The 21,030-nt window shown below is 46.1% G+C and overlaps 1 long non-coding RNA gene across 1 annotated transcript; it reads left to right on the top strand.

Moving 5' to 3' along the window:
* The first annotated feature begins 1,145 nt into the window (after positions 1-1,145).
* LOC140592504 (uncharacterized) lies at positions 1,146-2,392 on the top strand. The gene is made up of 2 exons (XR_011992809.1): positions 1,146-1,212; positions 2,143-2,392. It is a non-coding gene; the product is annotated as an uncharacterized lncRNA (long non-coding RNA).
* The last annotated feature ends 18,638 nt before the right edge of the window (positions 2,393-21,030 follow it).

The following is a 21,030-nucleotide window of genomic DNA, read 5'->3' as shown; positions in this document are numbered from 1 at the left end:
CTTTACAGTAACTTTTTTGGAGTACTGAATACAGCAATTAATGTTATATATTAGTTATTCTGTTTTTGCAGTCATAAATGTACAGTATACAAATATTTTTGGTAGACGACCATACTCTTTTTACTATAGTCTTGCAGTTTCTAATTTACATGCCAGCAACAGTTTTGACTTATATACAAATATTTGACTTGTATAGTGTTTTCAATTTTTTGCTGTAGTGTGTAATGACCATGTTCATTAGCGTTTATTTAACCGACTGGCTTGATGTGTGATCTGAAAGCAGTGTTTGCTTTTGAGCAAAGATAATAGTTTTCAGAAGATTGTTTGATTTTGCAAGACGAGTGTAAGGTATTGTGAGTTCAGCTTGAATTTTAGGATTTGTGCTTATAGTGGTTTGAGAAAAAGAGAGGAGATTTTAGGAAATGTGTTTTAGCAATTCAGGAAAACTGTAAAATGTCAAGGCATGTCAGATGACTTTGAAAGTGGGTGATAGGCCTCAGACTTGATCCAGAGGGTTACAGTAAATACTTATTATTCTGTTTCTTTTATGGTCCTCTTTTTGTATCTGCTACTATGACAAAAAAAATCCCAGTCTATCTACCTAGTGCTGCTTCATTATTCCATCCTCTTTGTGCAATGTACAGTACTGTCAGCAAAACAGCATGATACTACCACCACCATGCTTGACCGTTGGTTCAGTGTTCTTAAGTTAGGAAAACAACCTCACCCTAACCCCTTCAAACATATCTCTTTTCATTGTGGCCAAGCAGAGATGACACATTCAAACGTCATTGTCTCTGCCCCCCCAGCTCCCCCGTGAATGTGCAGTCACACGTCATTGTGACTGCTCCCCCATCCCCCATCCCCCGTCCCCCCCCCAGGGCGCATTTTAATATAGGCTACAGCTTTTGATAAGATCTGTGTTTTAGCTGATAATTACATCTAATGTTAAATCAATATTTTTATTTTTTTTGATAAACATCATAATAAAATAGGAGTGAATACATTTTAAAAATAACATACTTGAAGACCACATACATACAGATTCATCAAACAAGTCATCAAACAATCAGTCAGAAAACAGGCACCTTTTGAAAAGGCCTGGCGGGCTAGAGCTGTACTGCGCATGCGCGATACATTCCAATGGCTATTTCACCGGACGTCCACCCGAAAAACTCCACAGAAGTTGAAAACTTTCCCGGTGCGTTTTAGGTAAGTAATTTTACAGTTGATTGTTTGATTGAAAAATACATTATAAACAGAGAGTTATATCAATTTGCATGCATCTGAACGTTCTTATATTTTTAACTACAGTTTCCAACTCAAATGCTTTTTGAGCATGTATGCGCTTTATTTTAAATTTACAACATTGTTTAATGTATTTGAGCGCCATTGTGTGTGTGTGTTTGTGTGTATATATGTATTAAAACGCCGTCTAATCTATACTGTGATAGATGTTAAAGTATAAAGTACAATATTGTAGTCAGATCAGTTTAAAACATTTGTAACCATTTTTTCGTAACATCATGTAAAATGATGATTATTAAATTATAACTCAATTCAGCGGGAGAACAAATGTTATTTGCCAATGTAATCTAGTTCCTTTTTGATAATTATTTCAGAACGTCCTTTTTAAATGCACATGATGGACATATTGCATGTATCAAGCATTTTCCCAGCGCCTTGCTTTAGCGTCTCTCGTCCTTCACCTTAACGGGCCTGGGGGAGGGGTGTTTTAAAAGCCGAAACCTGTTTGCAAAGAAAAACCATAGAGATGCGTAGAAGCATGGGCGTAAATTACGGGGGGGACTGAGGAAGAGGAAGGAGGGTTCAAATTTCCGTACATCGCGGTAAATTAATTGGCAGTCTGGCAAAGTTTTAAATAAATTGAGAAGTGGTAATATATTTAACATTAGTTTTTTTCAGTTTTAAATTTGTTTATGCTCTGCTGCTCCCAGTACAATAAAAATGCAGATATTATTGTATTTTTAGGTTGGTAATTGTTAGGTTGGTGATTTTAAACTTGTACTCTGGGATTGACTGATATAGTAATTTGATTATTTTTAGATAAACAGATAAAATATCACTTACTGCCAAATGGAATGCACAAATTTAATTAGATTATTCCTCACTTTTTTCCAGGTGCTGTGTGGAAAAATTCAAAAACGAAAGAGGCTACAAAAGATGAGGTGAAAGGAAGCATTACCTCATTCCTCTACAAAAAGAGACGCAGACAAGAGGCAGAGCAGAAGAGTGGCCCTTCCAAACAGGGGAGAGTGGAATTGGTGGACTAAGAGGTTTTTTTAATTTGTAAAATAAATGTAAACTGGTTTTTTATTTAATTGTGATGTCAGTGTGTGATTTTCCTTAAATAAATATTGCATAAAACTGATTTTAGGCCTATCTGCTTCTTTACTTTTGGTTCAGCCACAGTTTAACTTATCAGTTTAAGACAAATCCCACATCCTTGCCCATATGGGCTGGCCCACATTGTGCCCAGGTGATGTGGCCCATGTGGGGCCCAGATAAATCCCACATCATTTGCCCATATGGGCTGGCCCACATTGTGCCCAGGTGATGTGGCCCATGTGGGGCCCAGATAAATCCCACATCTTTGCCCATATGGGCCCCAGATAAATCCCACATCTTTGCCCATATGGGCCACAGATAAATCCCACATCTTTGCCCATATGGGCCCCAAATAAATCCCACATCATTTGCCCATATGGGCCCCAGATAAATCCCACATCTTTGCCCATATGGGCCCCAGACAAATCCCACATCTTTGCCCATATGGGCCCCAGATAAATCCCACATCTTTGCCTATATGGGCCCCAGATAAATCCCACATCATTTGCCCATATGGGCCACAGATAAATCCCACATCTTTGCCTATATGGGCCCCAGATAAATCCCACATCATTTGCCCATATGGGCCACAGATAAATCCCACATCTTTGCCCATATGGGCTGGCCCACATTGTGCCCAGGTAATTGGCCCATGTGGGGCCCAGCAATAACCCATACCGAACCCATTTGGGTTTTCTGGGCTGGCCCACATGGGGCCCATTTGATTCTTGGGTGCAGATTTTGATGGGGCCCATATGGGCCAACCCACATGGGCCCCATATTTTGGCCCACATTAAGCCCATATGGGGCCCATGTGGGAATGCTACCTGGGTTCAAATGTCACATGTTGCTCATATGGAAGAGTTTGAAGAAGCCAGCAAAGAAGCCAGTGAGAATGAGCTTTGTGACTTAAAAAACAGCTTTAGTGCAAGGTCAAAAAGTAAAATTTTGACATTTTGTGCCAAAGATGGACCCTTAGGAACTGCTAAAAGGAGAGCAGCTTATGTACGCAGAGAGTTTCCAAATGTAAAGCCAATAGAATATGTTGTGGAAAAGGGCAAAAAACCGCTTGCATATGTCCCCATTGTTCCCATGCTCCAGAAGTTGCTTAACAAAACTGATGTGTTAGACAAAACTATGTCAGACAAAGCATGTGTCCTACAGGAATACAGGTCATATAGAAATGGTCAGTATTTTAATGAGAACACTCTTCTTGCAAGGGATGAGTTCACAGTTGCTCTTGGTCTTTACATTGATGACTTCGAAGTATTCAGTCCTCTTGGAACATCAAAGCTGAAGCATAAAATGTGTGCAGTATACTGGGTCATTGCGAACATACCTGTAAAATATAGGTCAATGCTTAACTCAATCCAGCTTGCACTACTATGCAATACCTCCACTGTCAAAGAGTGTGGTTATGCAAGAGTGTTACATCCTCTGATCTATGATCTAAAATCAATGGAGCAAAATGGTGTTTATCTGGAGCAACTAGGTGCAAGTGTGAAAAGTACAGTTTTATATGTTGCCGCTGATAATCTTGGCGCCCACTCCCTTGCAGGATTCCTGGAGAGCTTCACGGTTGACAAATTCTGCAGATTCTGTATGGCCAGTAGTAGTGATATTCAACAACAACAGGTATGTTCTGGTTTCTTTCAACTCAGAGACAAAGACTCCCATGATAGGCAGGTGCAGGAGGTCAAAGAGGATCCAGGATTGATTCGGACCTATGGTGTAAAAAGAGCATGTCCTTTAACTGAGAATCTTAAGCATTTTCATGTGGTCACCAGTTACCCTCCTGACATCTTACATGACATCTTGGAAGGCATTGTTCCAATTGAGCTGTCCTTGTGCCTTACAGACCTGATAGGCAAGAGGTATTTCACTCTAGATATGCTAAATCAGGCCATCAAGTACTTTGATTACACATTTATGGACAAAACAGACCAATCTCAGGTGATTGGAAAGGGATTTTCCACCAAAGGGACCATTGGTGGAAATGCACATGAGAATTGGTGTCTCCTAAGGCTCCTTCCATTTCTTATTGGTCACTGTGTCCCTGAGGGTAACGACACTTAGGAAATTCTCATGCTTCTCAAAGACATTACAGAGCTAGCTGTGGCACCAAGGCACACTGAAGAGACACTGAATTTCCTAGACTGTAAGATAGCAGAGCACAGACAGCTACTGCAGTCAACATATACCAGTTTTTGTTTAACGCCAAAGTATCACTATGTGGAACATTACCCTCAGCTTATAAGGAAATTTGGTCCCTTGTCTGATGTTTGAACTATGTGCTTTGAGGGGAAGAAGGCAATTCGAAATGCCCAAAATTTCAAAAATGTTGCAATGACACTTGCTACCAAACACCAGAAAGCAGTTAGTTACCATCTTGACTGTAGCACATTTTTCAGACCATCAGTTGAGATGGCAAAGGTTAGTCTTTCTTAGCTTGACTCTTTCCCTTTGAATGTTCAGGAAGTATTTGCTCAAAACATTTCACTGCCAGGGTCAGTTCTTGAGGCATCATCTGTCTGTGTTGATGGAATCAAGTATCAAAGGCATGATACTCTCTACTGACTCATGTGCTGGTCTCCCTGAATTTGCCCAGATTGAAAAGATTGTCACAGTTAACACAGAAATTGTTAGCATGGTATTCTGAGCACTTGAGGTCTTACCAACTTCTTTGTAGTGATGTCCCCTTCATGTGTGTGGTTAAGATATCAGAATTGAATGATGTCTTCCCATTATCAGCATATAGGGTACAAGGAGAACTTATGGTAACACTGAAACGGTATGTTATTTGCTAACTTCTTATCATTTTTCTTCAGATGGCTGCACAAGACAGATTAATCATGATGGTTATTGTATCTGAAGGAGATATAAGAAAGATGACTATGCCAACACGACCAGACACAATTGAAGATTTGATTAGTTGGCTTACAGGCACTCTTCAAACAACCTACAGCTTCACTTTACAGTACCAAGATCCTGAATTTAATAATGAACTGTGTAACCTTGCCGATCTCTCTGATCTCCCAGAGAAGCCGACTATCAAAATCATCCCTGTGATTGAGCTTGTACCAGTTACTGCACAAACTGAACCACATAGTGAAACAAGCAGCCAGGCAGACACTGAAATTGTGTCATCTCTGGGTAGAAGTTTTCAGTGGCCAGAAGTATTTGAAATCCCTAAATTTTCTGTTGATGTTGAATACAGAATCCGTCAAGGAAACCAACTGTATCTGATGGATGCAACTCCACTCAAAGTTACAAAAGAACTGAAACACGATATCCTTCAGAAACTAGCTGAGACCATGTATGTGTTTAAAGCATACCCCACAAAAGAAGATTTTGCAAGTGTTGCAAAAGCCTTAGTACAAACACACCATGTCTTAAAGAATCAGGGTCATCTTCTGGCTGAGATGGATGGAAGAACAGTCTGAAATTTAAGATGGGTAATTATAGGACTAAAATGCGCCAGTTGCGTTGACTTGATGTCGCTGTCAATGGTGGTAAACATGGAAGGAAGACTACAAATGGTGACACTTCCAACAAAGACATAAAGAAACCAAGGAAAGGGGAAATAAATTTCCTACCTGAATATCCAGAGGGGATGGATGACCACAACCTGGAAAGAGCTCGTCAGATTCTGGTCAATGAAATGATGAAGACAAAGCCAAATGCATCCCTTGTCATGAAAGAGATGGACATGACATTTGCTCTTCGGAGAAAAGAAGTCATCAAAGATAAGCCTCCCATCAGCCAGATGGTAAATCGATGGCCAGCTCTTTTCACTGAAAGTCAGGTTTGTATAGCTTTTGGGTATTTTCCAAAAAAGGATTGTGTTCTAAATGTAATGTTGAATAAAAATTTAAATGCAGGATATTTATGTATGAGTATTTATGCTGTGGGACCATAGTGTTGAAGGTTACAGATAGGGCTGTCTGACCATGGGCTTACACATACTGTAGTTTGCTTTGTTTCATATTTGTTTTGAGTTTAATAGAGTGGTGGGGAAAAGTCTCAGACAGGACTTCTCTCCAAGTCTGATGGATCACTGGCCAGCATTTGAATGAGCTTTTACGTCAAACAAAGGTTGGTTGACTTGTCTACATTTAAAAAAAAATCATGGGGAAATTTTATAATGTGTCTGATAAAATTGTGTGCTTTACTCTGCCCACTATCTTCCAGACCACTGAGCCAGTAGACATCAGGTGCCTTAGTCTCCGGGGACTTCCTCTTATCTTGGGGGATGATCCTTCTGCCGTCTTCAAGACTTGCTCTGTAAGTAATTTTAAAATGTAACTTTTTAAAATGTTGCAGGTGCAAAATTAATGATTTATTGAAGACTGCTCCAACTAATATTAATAATTTAATCAGTGGTACTTGGGCTTAAAATTTGTCCATAAAAATTATACTAAACATTTTTGAATGATACAATACATGCTGAGAAGATTTAACCTATGATACAAAATTTTACCTTAAATAAGCTAATGAAAGATGGACACTGGAGAGGGCATTTTTCCCCCCATGTGGCAGTAAACATGAAACACACAGGCCCAATCCTAAGTCTTCCCCTTGGCTCTACCTCTCCTCTTGATCACTTTTGATCTGCATCTGAACACACTCCATATGGATCCAAATGTGGCAGTCTGAAAAGTCTAATTGATTGGTATTATCTTTTTTGTCTATATTGTATAATGCATTTCCTTATAACGATTTAAAGCCTAAGGTACTTTTTGTTGGACCGCACTGCATTATCTGACTTTCATGATTTTCCTCTGATCAGTCATCTGTTTCTTGCTTTGTTAGGATGTAACTGAAAAGGACTTTTACAGTCAAACTACAGTGGGAATACTCTGTGTTGATCAAGAACATCCTCAACTCAACCCATGCAGAGTTTGGGTCATCTTAGAAGGAAGTGCAGTGATGGATGAACTGGCCAACCTACCTCAGGCATTTTGTCTCCTTTTGGGACTGATTTATGCCCTATACTTGGACTACCCCAAGTGCATGAAAAACACTTTTTACTTTGTTCAGCAGGTAATGTTCAACCTAGGCACTTTCGCTTAAGATGCAAAGTGGAGTAATAAGGAGAGGCCTTTCCCCCCCTTTTCCTTTTGGCAGTACCAATGACAAACATTGTTTTGTTTGTAAGACTGTACCACTGTTGTTTGGTAGCTTTATTTTAATGTTACACTTTTAGAATAACATGTGTGCTGTTGTGCACTGTTACAGGGTATGTTTTAATGCTCAATTTGTATTTTCAAATGAAAATTTCAAATTGGAATAAACCACAAAATAATGTATTCTTGTATTTTTGTTTTTTGTGTTCTTTTAAATGATTTAGTTAATTTTATTTCACTTAAGTGCAGTTATTGGACAAATCATTTATTACAAATGATTTTAAGTAAAATTAACTGGGAATTTAGTGCATTGAATTTAGTATCTTAAGTGGAGTAATGGGCAGGAAAATAGCTATAATGAAAGATTTTGAGTTGAAGCAACTTATTACAATTTAAGTTAAATCAACTGTTTTTTTAAGGCAACCGGTTTCCTCAAATTTTTTAAGCAAGTTGAACTTATCCAGGCTTGGTGTATGAACTCTGATCTTTAGTTCTTTCCATAGATTTCTCCTCCAAACATGCTGTGTGCTATAACATACAAAGAGTTTAATTTTGTCTCATCTGACCGGACTATATTCTCCCAGCATTTCATTGGTTTGTCCAGATGTTGTGCAGCAAACTTTAAACAAGCTTCAATATGCTTTTTCTTCAGCAGTGGAGTCTTGCACGGTGAGCGTGCATAGAGGCCATGCCGGTTGAGTGCATTACTTATTGTTTTCTTTGAAACACCTGCTAATTCCAGGTCTTTCTGAAGCTCTTCGTGAGTGGTCCTTGGCTCTTCTGATTATTCTTTTGTCTCCTCTGTCAGAAATCTTGCGAGGAGCACCTGGTCGTGGCCGGTTAATGGTAAATTGATGTTCTTTCCACTTCCGGATTATGGCCCCAATGGTGCTCACTGGAACATTCAGAAGTTTAGAAATACGTCTGTGACCGATGCCATCGGTATGTTTTGCAGCAATCAGGTTGCGAAGGTCTTGAGTGAGCTCTTTGCTTTTCTGCATCATGAAATCATTCTTGTGTGACACCTTGGTAATGAGAAACCTTTTTATAAGCCATCAATTAGGACTAAACCAGATGATATTAATTTGTACTGATAGGGGGCAGGATTTCTTTCTAAATACTGACAGATTTCAGTTGGTTTCTTGGCTTTCCATGCCTTTTTGCACCTCCTGTTCTTCATGTGTTCAATACTTATTCCCTGTGGCATTTCACTTTATTTCACATAACTTAATCTAGCTACTTATTTGTTTTGATTTCTTTGTATGTGTGGATTACTTGGGTTGTTACCGACATCTGGTGTAAATTTCATGTCAATAGATCCTTTAGAAATATATTTACTGAGAAAAATGTTGATGCGTTCAGTACTTATTTTCCCCGCTGTATGTGCCATAAAACGTGTACTTTTGGCTGCGACATATTTAGTTTTTTCTGATTGATTATAACTTTCTTTATATTTGATTATTTCCTACTATTATATGTGCATTTCTCAAAGCAGTTTATATGCTACTGCCCAACACTTTTGTAGGAATTTAACAGCTCAAATGGGGGTGGTTTTCCACCAATGTTCAGGGGAATTGATTATGAATTAATTAATGATTAATTCATACACAATTAAATAGGGAATATTAGGTTTGAGTTGTTGTTCCGATATCACAGCCTTTATATTAGTCCCACTTGGTAAAGAGCTGGATGATTTAAGTCCAGAATGTGAATGGAATTCATTCGTTGGTATCACTACTCAGTCTAAGATAGCTGCCCGTCCACCGGGTCAGCTTCTCTCTGTAACCTAGCGACTCAGCTCTTTAGATTTAAAATGTGAACAGCATGCGTTTATTCTAATACTACACTAAAACAGGACAAACATTACACATAACATAATACATACAAACACAATAACGAAATTACGGAAAATGGATTTACAGTAGGAAACAGTGATCAGCTTTGATTAAATACTGTTCTGCAATGGCAAGCCTAGGATCTAAACAGGCAACCCAGATTTCAGTGTAGATCAGCCGGTACTAGTTGCCTATGAGAGAGTTGACGGTGAGTTTACGTGATTGCAGCGGGGATCAGCTTTGTCTTTTGTTGAAACTCGCGGCGAAGAGGCTTCATAGTTTCGATGGTAGATTTAATCTTCTCCGCGCATAGTTTCTCCCGCAGTCTTGGATTGGAGGCTTCGCGTTTTCTTCTTCTTTTCTTTTTTCCTCCTCTTTTTTTTGATTCTCTGGGTGTGAGGTTTTTATGCCCCATGGGTCCCATGAATATTCATGACCCAGGGTCCAACTCATACCCAATGAGAATTGGTACCTGGATCCGAGGGGCCGGTTGCAGGCTCCCCGAATGTCCCCATAGATTTATGGTGGTCTTTGGCCAACTTTTGTGCTGATTTTAATTAAGTAATTTGTCACGATCCGTTCCGTTCGATCCCGATGTGTGCCACGCCCACCTCGTTACCTCATGTGATTACCAATTGTGATCATCTGTGTCCTATTAAGTCTAGCTTGTCTCTTGTATTTAGTCCGTGTCTGAGTCAGTAGTCCCCAGTCCTGTCATTGACGTTATGTTCTGTTTGTTGTCGTGCTTCCCCGGTCCTGCTTCCTGCAATAAATCCCCGTTCTCCCCTGCTTCCTGGCTCCTGCTCTCCTGCTTCCCTGCTCGCTCGATCCGAGACGTGACATAATTTAGCTTTGGATAGGTTCAATTGTGTAATAATCCGTCCCCGGATTCACATTCGGACATAATTTAGGATGACATCGATACCAAACATGATATTCCACCTTCGATCCAAACCTTTGCTAATTTTCATTGATTAATTTATAATTCCTCTTATGAGGTACATGCTTATTATTGCCATCAATGTACAGAATACATGGTTAGGTGGCATATCTCACAGCTGTGACAAGTTCAGGTATATTTTACTGAAGCTGTACCCTATTGCATACAGTGTGTCCTAATTAAGGATGGCTTGGGTAACTTTCTTTACTTCAGTAAAAGAACAGTGTTGATTATACATTGCCAAATTATAAAATGTAGCAAATCGGGCTATTAAAAAAGGGTTCAGTACACAAGTTTTCACATACATTGCATAGTCTCTTTCAGACAAAGGGAGGCAGAAAAAGAGCGCGAATCTCTGATTTACGACTGTAAGGCATAGATAAGCAACCGCATTTCTACCCCTTTCCCCCCCCCCTTTTGGTGAGGGGTGGGGGCCTTCCTTAGTTCTATTAACTAAATAACTATGTGCTCAAACATTTCTACCTACTTGGTTACACCACTTAAACTCATTTCCCCTATTCTCTGAGAGAGGTGTGAGCACATGGTTGGATAACCCCAGTGTTTACCTATCTGTGCATATTAATATATATATATATGTATATATATATGTATATAATTGTCCAAGTGGTGAAGATACAATGGGACATTCATAAGAGGAATAGAAGACAATGGTGACTGACACATACACATCCACCAAGTTTACAGTAATGATGCCAAATAATAGTGAGGATAACACACAGTCAAATACACAATAGATGGCATATGATTTTAGCTTTGTCCCACTCCAGAGAGATGCAGGATCTCCCCCCCTTTCCACACAGGCCCCTTTCTGGGTCCTCCGTTTGAGGGCCATAAACATTGGAATGCGGGCTTCGGCTTCCCTGGAGAGGGGCCCCTCTGCGTGTGGGTACGGAGGTAGATCTTAGCATGGCTGACTCACTCCCTCAGCGGCCATAAAATACTGTCTGTGGGGCCTGCGTGATCCTACATATCCCCCCTTTCGGCTGATTATGGCACTGCCATCATTCAGGCGACAACGAGCTAAAAGGGATCACAATCACGAGACACGACACAGAAAATTCCCGTCCTTTTGACAGCCTGGGTAGTATGATAGAAGGGAGTCGACCGTTGGCATCAGGCTTTGGAGACAGGAGTGAGTGGGGACAACACCGGTTTATGGCGGTAGATGCTGTTTGGGTCTATAATGGGCAGGTTCACGAGGAATGCTACTTCCCGGAGAATGGGATTAACGTATAATGGTATAGCGCTTCCCAGTGAATAAGCTAAATGGGCTTGTATGGACTGTACAGCTCCCCGCGTGGCCCCGGCCAGGATATTTTGCACGAGGCTCAAGGGGGACCAGGTACGGTGGTATTCTACCCATGGCCAAGCTATCCAGAGAGGAACCTATCTCGCGAAGCATGCCCCCCATCAACAACGAAACGACTTGCGTGTGCGCATAGTCGTTCTGAAGAACGTGGAAAAGTTGGTTTACGACCTTCACTGTCTGGTTGAGGATGACACTATGAGTGTTTACCACAACGATGGTGCCCTGCACGGTTTTACCGATAGCTTGGAACGCCTCCTTCTGGGCGCGAATCTGTTCTTGAAGTTTGGGAATTTCGTCCTGCAATTCGCTGACGTGATGCCGTACGGTGGCTAAATTTATGGCATTGACTGTGGTAAACCCAATATTAAAAAGGGTGCCTACAGCTGCGGCAGCCCCTAGCAGCGCCCCCAGGAACCTCTTTGGGCGGGGATTGGAACCGCTTAATTCGGCTTGGGTCACAGTCATCTTTTGTAACTGCTGCAACATATAGGTAGTGTCCGCAGCGGCATGGTGAAGGGCGTCCTGAGTCCACCGGATACCCGCCCAACTAGCCTGGGGCTTTTCATTGGGGTAATGGGTTCGGTAGACCTCGTAGGGGTCGAGACGGACGAATACCCTCTGCGTGTGGGTACGGCAGTTGGTAATCAATAGGCCCGGTTGTTCCCTCAAGACGATGCCTGATGGAGGCCCAGGAACAACCGTCTCAAACTGGGTCCTTGCTCTTCCCATCCAGAGTAACGTCAGGAGCAGGGTCAGCATCCTCCTAGTGGCAGGGGGTAGACAATGAAAGGTCGTGTTATGAGGGGCACTGAGCTAGGTCAGAGCCTCGGGTGGTTGAGCTTGTGGAGTAGGGTTAAGGAGTAGTGAAAGAGGGTAGGATAGTGAGAGGATTGTGCACACCGGTGCAAAGGGGACAGAGAGAGTTTGAAAACCCTAACACTCAGCCAGGGAACGACCGAAATCAAATAAACGGGACAAATAAAAATGCATAACCATATCCTCTTCAGTAATTTCCCGGGCACGCGTGAGCCACCCCAGGTCCTTACCAAAAACAACAACCAAATGAAATAAATAGTTAAAAAGAAACTTAATGTCACTTAGATACCAGTAGTCAGGCTCACCACCTTAGTCTACCCATCTGAGTTTCCTTGTCTCTTTTTTTTTTTTTTTTTGTTTTGAGCTTGGGGACATATTTAAGGTTGAAGGTTGGCTGTGGTTTATTTGGAAAGGCTGGCTTGATCCTGACCACGGTCCACTTGGGAATGATCAGTGGGTGTTCCCAGCCTTCCTTGGGTTCGGTGTTGCCTGATTTGGTTTCGGTGAACCCACTTGAGGCATGTTTCTGGAGTGCCTCGGCTCATTCTAATACGGTAAGCTACAGGGGACAGTTTGTCCACGATTTCATGCGGTCCTGACCAGCGTGGCTGGAGTTTCCTGGACAGTCGTTGTGTGGAATTCCGACTGCTCGGCTGCACGAAGTTGTAGTACCAGACTTTGTCCCCCACTTGGAGTTCTTCCTGTGAGGTTTTCTGGTCATAGTAGGCTTTCCGGCCTTCTGCTGCCTTCTGCAACTCCTGCTGGGCGAATGCGAAGGAAGCTCTTAGGTGCTTGTGCAGACTGTCCAGATACTGCTGCGTGGTGTAGACTGTGACAAGGCTGTGGTCACCTGTTTGGTAGAGGAGGTGGAGAGGGAGTGTCATTTGTCGTCCTGTCATTAGTTCGAAGGGTGACACTCCCGTGGACTTGTGGGGTGTGGCCCTGATGGCCATGAGTACCAGAGGTAGCTTTACATCCCAGTCCTTCTGATTTGATGCCACGTATTTCTTGAGCATACCGACTACGGTTCTGTTGGTCCGTTCTACTTGGCCGGATGCCATAGGGTGGTGGCTGATATGGAACTGTGCTTTGATACCCAGAAGTTTCCAGATGTCCTTCATCACTTCGGCAGTGAAATGGGTGCCTCGGTCTGAGTTGACCTTCAGCGGGAGGCCAAATCTGGAGAACACATGGTTCATGAGCAGGTATGCCGTTGTCTGGGCTGTGTCATTGGGTGCTGGTAGGCATTCTACCCACTTGGTGAACTGGCAGGTGACAGTCAGGAAATACTTGTTTCCCTGGGTCGATCTCGTCAGGGGTCCTACCCAGTCGATCTGCAGATCTGACCACGGGAAGTTGATTCCTCGGCGCTGTAGAGGGGCCTTGTGGTTTGGGTTTGCTGGCTGAAATTGGCAGCAAACCAGACACCCTTTCACGTATTCTGTCACGTCCTGCCGCATGTTAGGCCAGTAAGATACCTGACTGAGGGCTTGATAGGTTGCTTTGGCATTGCGGTGTCCCGCGCAGGGTGCGTCGTGGGCGTAGAGTAGCATCACCCCCCTTTGGTCCCGAGGGACCATGAGCCTTGGCGAAGTGTGATCCTCGGGGACGTACAGAAGTACGCCCTTGACCAAACGCAGAAAGGAGAGGAGTTGGATGAGGACGCGGAGATCTGCGGAGGCGTCTAGATCCGCAGCCGAAATCGGGTTGGTGGCGGGGTCGCGGAGGTGATCGGAGATCTTGCTGAGCACAGCATCAGCAGATTGGAGGGAGACAACGTCTGAGTCAGTAAGCTGAGGGCCGAGGTCCAGGAAGGAAGATGCTGGAGCCAAGGCCAGCTCACGAGCTTGGCGGCGAGTGATGGTATGCACAGCAGGGTTGGGTGGGGGGGCTTGAAACTCCCACGGGTCTCCGTTCAACGCTCCAGCTTTGGCGAGCGCATCTGTTTGGTCATTGTAGGTCTTGTCCAGGCCTGGGAGTCTGGAGTGACCACGGACCTTTTTCCAATAAATGTGCATGTCGTGCGACATTATCAGTGCGTCACACGTCTGCAGCAGTTCCTGGTGTTTGACTGCCTTGTTACCTGATGTCTTGAAGCCATTCTGCTGCCAGTGAGGGAGGTGGCATAGGAAGCTGAGTCGTGCATAGTTGGAGTCCGTGCAGATCAGCAAATCCTTTATGCCCTGTTTGGCAGCCAATTCCAAGGCAATCAAAATTGCTGCTAGTTCCGCATACTGTGACGTGCGGGGGCCCAGCTTGAACTGCTGTGGTGGGAGTGGATCGTCTCGGAGCCATGTGAGACCTGCCCCGGCTTTCAGGTTTCCTTGATGGTTGAAAGCACACCCGTCCACATAAACGGTGACCATGTCCTTACAGACGTTCTCATCAAAGTAGTGATGGTGAGATGGCTCCATCACCGTCTGTGGGTCAGGGACACTGATTGCTGATGGTTCATCCTGAGAGCAGTTTTGGCAGCTAGCTAGTCCTGTCCTAAGGGGTAGCTTTTGGGTTTGGGCATACCGGATGTCGATGTCACGGCCCTGGAGTGTCATCAGCCAGGTGGCTATGCGTGAATTAGTGACCACCCCATCTCTGATGCGCTGGCTGTTGAGGAATGTGACAGGTTGATGGTTAGTTTCAATGATGGTCTTCTGTCCCCCAATGTAGTTGGAGAAATGCGTCATTGCCCAAACGGTGCAGAGTAGTGCCTTTTCACAATCGGAATACTTCTGGTTCTGGTGCCAGAAGGGTTTTGCTGGCATAGGCAACTACACGCCTGTCTTGGTCATAGATTTGATACAGCCCTGCGCTCAGACAGTCCTTCGAGAAGCCTGCTTCCAAGTGGAACTCCTTGTCCGGGTTTGGGTAAGCCAGGCAGGGTGCTGAGCACAAAAGCCGTTTCAGTTCTGTCATGGCCTCTTCTTGTTCTGTGGTCCACTGAAATGGGATATCCTTCTTCAGAAGGGTGGTCAGTGGTCTGGCAATGTCCGCGTAGTTTTCGCTAAACTGTCTGGAGTAGTTGCACACCCCTAGGAAACTGCGCAATTCTGACAGGTTAGAGGGCGCCTTGATGTTCTGGATGGCCTGGGTGCGGCTGGACTGGGGCTCAACACCGTTTGGGCCCACCAACAGGCCAACATAATTGACCTTGGTTTTGCACCACTGGCCTTTGTGGAGGGCAATTTTAGCACCTGCTGTAGCCAGTTGTCCTAAAACATGGTCAAGTTCAAGCAGATGAGCGTCCATTGTGGTGCTTCGGACCAGAATGTCATCCACGTAGACGAGGTTTCCTCGAGCTCTTGCGTCAGGCAGTGCCTTGTTCAGGAAAATGTTGAACTCAGCCGGCGAGTTGGCATAACCGAAGGGGCACCTGGTGAAGGTGTATTGTCTGTTGGCAAAGGTGCACTTATGTTGGTCTTCAGGGTGTACTGGGATGGTCCAGAATCCTGAGGCCACATCCATAGTGGAGAAGATTCTGGCACCCCCGACTCTGGGGAGGTCTTGTTCCAGCTGTGTCATGGGCCAACGGGACAGAGGCACTTGCTGGTTCAGTTTCCTGTAGTCGATGGTGGGGCGCCATTTTCCATTCGGTTTGAGAACTGGCCAGATGGGGGCTGAGTATGTGCTGTTGCATGGTCGGATGACCCCCTTTTCCAACATGGCATCGACGATGTCCTGCACAGGCTCGTATGAAGCGATGGGTATCTTGTACTGCTTCACGAATGTTGGCGGGGCCCCTGGTCGAGTGGGGATGCCGACCATGTGAATGTCCGTGAGTCCACAGTCCAGAGAATCTTTGGCGAAGAAGTCCTTATACTTATAGATGACTTGACGAAGCTTTTGACGATCTTCATCACAGTCAATAGCGTAGCGTCGGCGTCTTTGAGGATTTGCCGTACTTCCGCCTCAAATCCAGTGTAGGGTTCACTGATTTCCTCTGTGGACTTCGGCATCGACTGATTTGGGGGTTTGACCGCTTCTGAGTCTGTGGTTATGGCACAAATTGTGAGATGTTGCTCATCTGTGAGTTCAACTCTACATACCGCCTCTTTCGTCACCGGTACGGTGGAAGTAATGGCGATGGCGCCGGTCGGTGCTGTGAACAGCCGATCTCTGTCCAGCTGGGCTGTCAGCAAGTTAGTGGGGATCTGACCAATCATCGGAAGTGCTAGGTCAAAATCATGGAACTGTTGGCTGATGAGCCATCCTACCCTGGTTGCCCTGGGTACAGTGATGTCGGCTGCCGTGCAGTTATTGACGAGCACATACACTGTCCGACCTGTTACCTCCAGGAGCGGCATGGCCTCCAGGGTGAGTCCCAATTCCGTTGCTTGGGCGGACAGCTGGAAAAAGGCCATGGAGTGGTCTAGCGTTTGGCCTTTCTGCATGTTCAGGTGCATCGAGATGCCTTTCCTGTATGCGTGCTTCCGGAATGGTCTGTCCTGAACACAGGTTGTCAAGGTCCACCTCGGATTGGTGCTTTTGTCCCCGGAGGGAGGTCCAAAGGACGTTGTTGATCGTGTCCACTTGGATGGCCATTCTGACCAGTAGATCCGCACCAATGTGGACCGAGTGTGGAAGACTTGGGATGATCGTGAAGTAATGCCTCAGAGATCGCTGGTTCCAGATGAGGTCCAGGGCACAGATGCCTGTGGCTGAGACAGTGGACTCCGGGTCCGTGCTCAGCGGGAACCTCGAGGCTTTACTGGCATGTGGCACGGGAACGTCTCTTTGCCTTAGTTCCTCGTACAGTTTCTGGCTAATAGCGGATTTTTCCACCCCCAAAGTCATCACCACGTCCATGACTTCCATGCCTTGGAGCCGAATGCCGTCCCTGACCTTGGGACGATAGGGTCCCGGCGTAGGATCCAGGCTGCACAGGAAGGAGTCATGTCGCTGGTATGGGTCTCCTGCGTTGAGATGCTGATCTGGAGGGGAGTCTTCTCCTTGGTGCGGAGTGAAGTCTGGGGAGACAGCCAAGGTTTGGCATTCCCCCATGACGGTGTTGGATGCCGGTAAGGGCAGTGGTTCTCGGACCTGAGCCCAGATTTTTAAGCGCTGCAGGTCCAGCAGTGGCTCAAACCGGTTCAGGAGGTCTTTTCCAATGAGGAGAGGGATGGATTCGAGTTGGGAAATGTATATGGGCCATTGGACAAGTTGGGTGGCATCACGTGTTCGATCCTGGTGCCTATTGGTGAATAAGCCTGCACGTCCAGGGAGCACTTCTTGGGCTGGAGGGTTTTGTTCTCCCAAGCAGCTAGGTGTTGCACCTGTAGGAAGAGGCTGGTAGATATGAGCGTGATGTCTGCTGCCGTGTCGATGAGGGCCTCCAAGGTGATCACATCCTCTAGGGTGAGGGATAGATACAGCTTCTTGGCAACCCCCCTTTCCACCAAGTCCCCCAGGAATCGCAGTGCAGGGGCCTGGACGGAGATTGGCGAGGTGTTGCCATCGTCGGGTTGGTGTTCCGAATCACGACACACCACAAGAACAACGCTGTCAGGCACATGCGAGGGCTCATCTCCCTGGTCGGGTTTTGTGGTGGGGGCAGCAACATCAACTGTGACAACGAGGTGTGAGTCCGCAGGTTTTTCTATTGGATGCAGGGCTTCTTCCCTGGTTATGATAGGAATGACCGGTGGGGTTCGAATGTTGCCTGGGGTTGAAGGCCAAGGCAATTCACGGGTATGGTCAGGTGCGGGTTCAGGTGACGGCTGGCCCTCTTGTCCTAGTCACTTGGGATCTTTCTCTCGAAAATTCCCGGGACTCTTGGGGGAATTCCGTTCGAAGAAGTCGCGCAGCATTTGAAGCAGGGCGGACTCCTCCTCTTTCTGGGACGGTTCCGGCTTTGCATCCCGTTCCAAATCCCTTGTTCCATCGGACTGGTTCCGTGGTAGGGGAGAGCCGGAGTTAGGACGCCGGTCTTCCTCCTTGTTCCACGAATCCCGTGCTTGTGGCTTGCCCTTGTTATGGTGGTGTTGTTTCTCCCACTGACCTGGCTGGGTCTTTGCCTGCTGAGGGCGTGAGCTGGGATATCGCTCTCTGGGGCCCGTGGCCTTCCAACCATGGTTACGGGTTGGAGCAGGGGGTTGAGAGTGGCCACCTTCTAAGGGTAGGCTGGGGTCTTGCGTCACCAGGTTCAGCACTGTGGTAGGCTTGGGTGGTTTCTCTGTTGTTGCTGCTCGTTGCTTGTTATAGGCCTTGATTGCCAAGTCTCGCAGCCGCTGGCTGGTCATGGTGTGGGGGCACGCCATGAGCCCGATGTGATGATTCACGGTGGGATGGAGATTCCGGAGGAAGAGAATCTTGAAGTTTACATCTTCTTCCATGCCTGGCTCATTTTTGGACCCGAAGTAGGCTCGCCGTAAGCGGTTGTAGTAGACTTGGGACGTTTCCTGTCTACTCTGTCTGACATCGAGTGCCGTGGTAAGACCTTGTTCTGACTCTGGATCAGAGAATTCTCGAGTCAGTGCTTCATGTAGCAGCTTGGGGTCCATCTTGACTTGATCTGGCTGTCGATCCAAGAAGCTGCGGACCTCTAGGCTGGAGGTGATCCTGATGAGGTAGAGTCTATCTTCATGGGTCACATTGTCCAGCCTTTGGAGGTGGAAGTTAACATCTTGTAAGTAGGCATGTATGTCGTGGCCGCCCGTAGGGTCAGGGGTGAACTTGTTCACGTTCCGGGCTACCTTATCCAGCTCTTTGGTGGTGAGTCTGTAGCGGTGAGGGACTGGTCTTGGTAGGCTCGTGCTGTCTGGGGAGTCTTCCTTGAAATGGGCCCTCCAGGTGCTTGGTTCCTTGAAGTTGCTGGATAGGTGGGGTGGTCCTTCCACCCTGTGAGTAGTTACTGGAGCCGGATACAACTGCCTTGGGGGCAGCAGTGTGGCAGGAGGGGACCCTGGTGCTCTTGCTGGGTTGTACGGCGTTTCATATTCTGCCTTCGTTGCGCGCGCCCATTCGAGTTCTTGGCTCAACTGGTCAAGTTCCGTAGCATCAGCCTGGTGCTTCCTCTTAGCATCACTGAGCTGTTCTCGGAGGTCCGTCACCTGGTGCCTGAGCTCGCGAACTTGCCTTTGGCCTTCAACCCGATGGTCTTCCAGGGTTTGGATTCGGTTGTTCCTTTCATGGAGCTCTTTGTGGGCTCTATCCAACAGGGTTTCAACCTGGTTGAGTTTGGCCGTGAGGTCCTCTCGTTGTTTCTGTTCTCGTTGATCAGCCTGAACTCGGAGCTCTTCCAGGGCCTGTTGAAGCTCTTCAGTGAGTTTATGTGTGTCATCTTCTATGGTCTCCTCCCCCTCTGGGGATGGGGTCCTCTTTTGCTGGAGTTCTTGCTCCAACTTCTCGATGCGATCTTGTGCTTGGATAGCATCTTGATGACTCTCGGCCAGTAGTCTTCGGGTGTCTCCATCCCGTTGCTTGAGGATTTGCACCTGTTCCTGGAGGCGGGATGTTTCTTCTTCACCCATCATCAGCCTGGCTAGAAGCTTGTGTGCTAGGGAGCCGAGTACTTTGGTTAGCTCTTTGCTCCCGGGCTTCTGAGTAGGTGGCGTGGACATGAGTTCAGCAATGTCCTCATCAATTTGGTCCATGCCTTTTTCCTGTATGAGCTCCGTGTGACCGGGCAGGAAATCACCAGTCATGACGTCCAGCCAGGTGCCTAAGGCTTTCCATTGGTCCAGGGGGCTTTCTCTGTGGGCCATAGTGACTTGATTGACTGAAGGGTGACACTAGAGGTCTGTTGCTCTCAGGCGGGTATGGGCTAGGCGGGTGGCCTGCTACCTGAAACTGAGGTGACAAATCAAGGAAAGTAAAAAAAACAAATAGGATTAGGGCCTGTCAATGGGTAACAGGGCGGGTGTATTGAACCACGAAACTGGTTACCCAGACAAAATAAATAAAGAAAAGTTGTTCCCTGTGAGCGTCTGTGGTAGGAAGAAGAAACGACAGCTAAGTCTGGAAGGAGTCACACCACCGGCTGTGTGTGTGACTACTGATGGGCTGTCAGGAGAGAGAAGGGAAGTTGGGGGAACCAGGAGAATTTCCAGCGGCAATAGCAGTGGGACCGCGTTCAAAACCTGGCTTGCTGTTGCAGATCAGATTTAACCAGAAGAGGGAAAATTGGCAGGTTCTGTTCTGCTTGCCGTTATGCGGTGTGTCGCGGTGTTAAGCTATTTACTGGAGTGGAGGGGTTTGAATGCTGTCAGGTGTCTCTTCCGGACAAGGCACTTCCCACAGCGCAATCCTAGCCAAGCAGGCCCGAGCCCGGCTCCCACTGCCCCGATCCCCAGTAATGTCAACTTGGAAAGGGCGTGTTCTGTACGCACAACTGAGACAACCCAGGTGGGGCTCAGCTTATCGGGCGCACTTTTGGCTCTGACTCGAACAAGAGACGGCGCAACGGCACTCGGGTGTCACCCAACCGATTGAGAGTCCAAGCTAGGGCTGTTCTCCTGAACTTCGCCCTAGGCGAGGTCCTGCTCAAACTTGTAATGACCTCCCGAGATACCTGCCAACCTTGCCCTTAATGAGTTAGCGGGTGCAGCCCAGCTGGCACGCTTTTGGGCGTCCAATTGCTGAGAACTTCCCTTTCAGTTCTGACAAACTGTAAGATCGCACGCAGTGACAGCAGCAACT

The sequence above is a fragment of the Paramormyrops kingsleyae genome, chromosome 9, assembly GCF_048594095.1.
Source record: "Paramormyrops kingsleyae isolate MSU_618 chromosome 9, PKINGS_0.4, whole genome shotgun sequence".
NCBI lineage: Eukaryota > Metazoa > Chordata > Actinopteri > Osteoglossiformes > Mormyridae > Paramormyrops > Paramormyrops kingsleyae.
Note: the sequence above shows the minus strand (reverse complement) of the source record. Positions and strands in the feature narration are given on the sequence as shown.